The 5,334-nt window shown below is 44.8% G+C and overlaps 1 protein-coding gene across 1 annotated transcript in view; it reads left to right on the forward strand.

Annotated features, from left to right (window-relative positions):
* The window catches only part of NBEA (neurobeachin), a 685,423-nt gene that overhangs the window by 496,297 nt on the left and 183,792 nt on the right, over nt 1–5,334 (forward strand). The window lies entirely within an intron of this gene.

Raw genomic sequence — 5,334 nt, forward strand, 5'->3', positions numbered from 1 at the left:
CAGGGGCGCCCCCTGCAGGAGCGGAGGAGCCTCGCAGGCCCTGCCCTGTGTCGGGAGGGAACGGCTGTGTGGCTGCCGGGCGGGTGAATGACGCCAGGGGCGCCCCCTGCTGGAGCGGAGGAGCCTCGCAGGCCCTGCCCTGTGTCGGGAGGGAGCGGCTGTGTGGCTGCCCGGCTGGTGAATGACGCCAGGGGCGCCCCCTGCAGGAGCGGAGGAGCCTCGCAGGCCCTGCCCTGTGTCGGGAGGGAGCGGCTGTGTGGCTGCCCGGATGGTGAACGACGGCAGGGGAAGCGGAAGGAGGAGGAAGAGGAGGCGCTGCGGGGACTGGGATGCCCCTGGAGCCCGGGATGCCCCTGGAGCCCGAGATGCCGCTGGAGCCCCGCTGCTCGTTCACTCTAGAGGTTTGGGGTCTTTAAACCATTAGAAGAAAATAATAAACGAAAGGAGAGCTGCTTTCCCCTTTTTTAAAAAAAAAAAAAAACCTATGGACCCACAGACGTATATGCAGTCAGACATTGCCTGAACAGACGTTATGCCACCATGACTGTTAAGTAGCCCCTATAACAGCTCTGATATATAGGTACTATTTGCCCCATTTTACAGATATGTAAACAGTTGCTCTGAGAGTCCAAACTGCTTGCTTCAAATCACAGAAGTAGTCAAGTGAGCACTGGAGCTGACGCGTACTCTGCCGAAGCCCGTGCTTGTCCGCCGTGCCACACGGCCGCGCATGTCCTTGTCCTGGAGGAAGGGACGCCGTCACACCCCAGCTGGCCAGCAGCAGGAGTGGCTCCAAGGGGCACAGGTTGGATTCCAAAAGAAGAGGCACAGAAAGCCATATCTTTCAAAAAGTCTTTATTAGGGAACTTACACACCGAGGGCAATGCCAAGATTCTGGCCACAGACCGCAGAGTGACCAGGGTCACCGGGGTGGTGAGGGCTGGGTGTTTGTATCCTCAGTGCTGACGTGCAAGGACACATGAAGGGGAGCCAGGAAAGACGCGTCTACTCTACGCCAGATGGGTTGTGTTTGTGCGAGTGCACGGGTTCCAGCTGACTTGACCGTGGAGGCCGGTGTTTGGTGTGTTTTCCCGGCCAGGTCACTGCTCAGACGGGTCCTCTGGATCTTTCTCAGAGTCCTGTGTGGGCAGGACCTGTCTTGTGTTGTTCAGGGCCCTCTCAGGTGCTGTATGACTGAAGTTCTTAAATTTGACTCCTGTTTATCTGGTAGCCTCAACAGAGAAGGGAGGAAGCATTAGTCATAAGTATACTAGATCATGGGTGGAATGGTGTTGCTAATTAAATGTATAAGCATGCCTCAGCAGTTCTGTGTAAGGAATGGGAACAGCGCTGTACTTTTGTGCACAAATGCCCAATCTGCCTGTGCACACAAGGTCACTCTGCTTGCTAGAGATGGTCACACCATCTCAATTACTGATCAAATCTGGGGCTGAGAAGAATGCATCCAGCATCCTGGTGAGCGTTTTTGGGAGACTTTTGGGGCACCTTGGAGAGCCTGCATTTCTGCCGCACACACGGCCACTCAGATGGCTGTGCGAGAGTAACCCATGAGTGACTGTGGTCCCAAATCAAGAGTATATATGGCAGAGGAGGCAGTTAGCTCCTCTCTCCCTTTGTATTTAGTCTCAATGCTGGATTGTGTAAGGGACAAGAAAGCAAACACCAACACAATTCTGCATAGCCCTCCAAGCAAACTCTCAAACCGCTTTTTATACCTAGATATTTTTTTAATCCAAGGAGCCCTGGTGGCATAGCGGTTAAGAGCTCAGCTGCCAACCCAAAGGTCAGCGGTTCAAACTCACCAGCCACTCTGCTTCCGTAAAGATGACAACCTTGGAAACTGTGGGGGCAGTCAGAATCAACTTGATGGCAATGGGTTTTTTTAATTTTTTTAATCCAAACTTCTTTTGTGTTTCAAGACGTCCTTTTGTCTTCCGTTCTTAAGAAAACCGAACCAAACCCACTGCTGTGAAGTAGATTCCGACTCATAGCGACCCTATAGGACAGAATAGAAATTCCCCATAGGGTTTGCAACACTGTAATCCTTACAGAAGCAGAGGACTTAACCACTGTGCCACCAGAGCTCCCTCGCCTTCTCACAGGCAGATTTTAAATCCAATCTGTATGGGAATAGTAGCAGATTTCTCTTAGTCTCAATTACATAGATTTCAAAATTCTAGTCTACTCGTTACTACACAAAATGGCACTCCAGAATGTCAGATATCAGCATCTAACAGATGCTAATAAATACTTTCATCTGTTAGATTATCTTCATTTTAGATTTCAAGTTAGAAACTCCTATAGGTTGGATCAAGTGTCTGTAATACACTTTATGTAGTACCTGTCACGTGACAGACTCTAAGTGTTCACAGAGTAGTGCTTTTTTGTTGTTGTTGTGCTGTAAGTGAAAGTTTACAAATCAAGTTAGTCTCTCATACAAAAATTTATACCTACATTGTTATATGACCCTAGTTGCTCTCCCTATACTATGACAGCACACTCCTCCTTTCCACCCTGGTTTTCCCTTGTCTATTCAGCCAGCTCCTGACCCTCTCTACCTTCTCGTCTCACCTCTGGACGGGAGCTGCCTGTTTAGGCTCACGTATCTACTTGAGCTAAGAAGCACACTCTTCACAAGTATCATTTTATGTCCCAATAGTCCAGTCTAATCTTTGTCTGAAGAGTTGGCCTCAGGAATGGTTTTAGTTTTGGGCTAACAGAGAGTCCAAGGGCCGTGCTTTCTGGGGTCCCTGCAGTCTCAGACAAACCATTAAGTCTGATCTTTTTACTAGAATTTGAGTTCTGCGCCCCACTTTTGTCCTGCTCCATCAGGATCTGTCTGTTGTGTTCCCTGTCAGGTCTCAGGCTGCTGAAGTCTCTGGTTTATGTGGCCCTTTCTGTCTCAGGCTAATACTTTCCTTGCATTTTTGATGTTCTCCGTTCTCCTTTGCTCCAGGTGGGTTGGGACCAATTGATGTATCTTAGATGGCCGCTTTTAAGACCCCAGATGCCACTCACAAAAGTAGGGTACAGAACATTTTCTTAATAAACTTTGTTATGCCAGTTGACGTAGATGTCCCCTGAAAGCATGGTCCCCAGACCTCCACCCCTGCTACTCTGTCCCTCGAAATGTTTGGTTGTGTTCAGGAAACTTCTTAGCTTTGGTTTAGTCCAGTTGTGCTGACTTTCCCTGTAGTGTGTGTTGTCCTTCCCTTCATCTACGATAATTCTTGTCTACTATCTAGTTAGTGAATATCCCTCTCCCTCCCTCCCCACCCTCGTAACCATCAAAGAATGATTTCTTCTGTGTTTAAACCTATTCTTGAGTTCTTATAATAGTGGTCTTGTACAATATTTGTCCTTTTGCAACTGACTAAATTCACTCAGCATAATGCCTTCCAGATTCCTCCATGTTATGTTTCACAGATTCATCGTTGTTCTTTATCGTTTGCGTAGTATTCCATTGTGTGAGTATACCATAATTTGTTTATCCATTCATCTGTTGATGGGCATCTAAGTGGTTTCCGTCTTTTTGCTATTGTGAGCAGTGCTGCAGTGAACATGGGTGTGCATATATCTATTCGTGTGACAGCTCTTATTTTCTAGGATATATTCCAAGGAGCGGGATAGCTGGATCATATGGTACTTCTATGTGTAGCTTTTTAAGGAAGTGCCTAATCGATTTCCAAAGTGGTTGTACTGTATAAGTGTTTCAGTCTCTCCACAACCTCGCCAACACTCATTATTTTGTATTTTTTTGGATTAATGCTAGCCTTGTTGGGGTAAAATGGTAACTCATTGTAGTTTTGATTTGCATTTCTCTAATGTCTAATGATTGTGAGCATTTCCTCGTGTGTCTGTTAGCCACCTGAATATCTTCTTTGGCAAGTACCTGTTCATATCCCTTGCCCATTTTGTAATTGGGTTGTTTGTCTTTTTGTAATTGAGGTTTTGCAGTATCTCGTAGATTTTAGAGATTAGATGCTGATCGGATTTGTTGTAGCCAAAAATTTTTCCCAGTCTGTAGGTTGTCTTTTGACTCTTTTGGTGAAGTCTTTTGATGAGCATAAGTGTTTGATTTTTAGGCACTCCCAGTTATCTAGTCTCTCTCCTGGTGTTTGTGTATTGTTACTTATGGTTTATATTCTGTTTATGCCATGTATTAGGGCTCCTAGCATTGTCCCCATTTTTTCTTCCACAATCTTTATTGTTTTAGATTTTCTGTTTAGGTCTTTGATCCATTTTGAGTTAGTTTTTGTGCACGGTGTGAGGTATGGGTCTTGTTTCAGTTTTTTGCTGATGGATATCCAGTTACGCCAGTACCATTTGTTAAAGAGATTGTCTTTTCCCCAGTTAATGGACTTTGGGCCTTTGTCAAATATCAGCTGCTCATAGGTAGATGAATTTACGTCCAGATTCTCAATTCTGTTCCATTTGTCTATGTATCTGTTGTTGGACCAGTACCAGGCTGTTTTGTCTACCATGGCAGTATAATAGGTTCTAAAATCAGGTAGTGTGAGGCCTCCTGTTTTGTTCTTTTTCTTGAGTAATGCTTTTACTTATTCAGGGCCTCTTCCCTTTCCATGTGAAGTTGGTGATTTGTTTCTCCATCTCATTAAAAAATGCTGTTGGAATTTGGGTCGGGATTGCATTGTATTTGTAGATCACTTTGGGTAGAATTGACATTTTCACAATGTTGAGTCTTCCTATCCACGAGCAGGGTATGTTTTTCCACTTATGCAGGTTTCTTTTGGTTTTTGCAGTAGTGTCTTGGAGTTTTCATTGTATAGGTCTTTTACGTCTCTGGTTAGATTTATTCCTAAGTATTTTATCTTCTTGGGGGCTGTTGTAAATGGTACTGATTTGGTGATTTCCTCTTCGAGGTTCTCTTTGTTGGTGTAGAGGAATCCAACTGATTTTTGTATGTTTATCTTGTATCCTGAAACTTTGCTGAAATCTTTTATTAGTTCCAGTAGTTTTCTCAAGGATTCTTTGGGGGTTTTCTGTGTATAAGATCATATCATCTAAAAATAGAGATACTGTTACTTCTTCCTTTCCAATTTGGATGCCCTCTATTTCTTTTTCTAGCCTAATTGCTCTGGCTAGGACCTCCAGCACAATGTTGAATAGAAGTAGTGATAAAGGGCATCCTTGTCTGGTTCCCTTTCTCAAGGGGAATGCTTTCAAAGTCTCTCCATTTAGGATGATATTGGCTGTTGACTTTGTATAAATGCGCTTAATTATGTTGAGGAATTTCCTTTCTATTCCTATTTTGCTGAGAGTTTTTATCATGAATGGGTGTTGGACTTTGTC

Source organism: Trichechus manatus, unplaced genomic scaffold (genome assembly GCF_000243295.1).
Source record: "Trichechus manatus latirostris isolate Lorelei unplaced genomic scaffold, TriManLat1.0 scaffold00153, whole genome shotgun sequence".
Classification (NCBI taxonomy): Eukaryota; Metazoa; Chordata; class Mammalia; order Sirenia; family Trichechidae; genus Trichechus; species Trichechus manatus.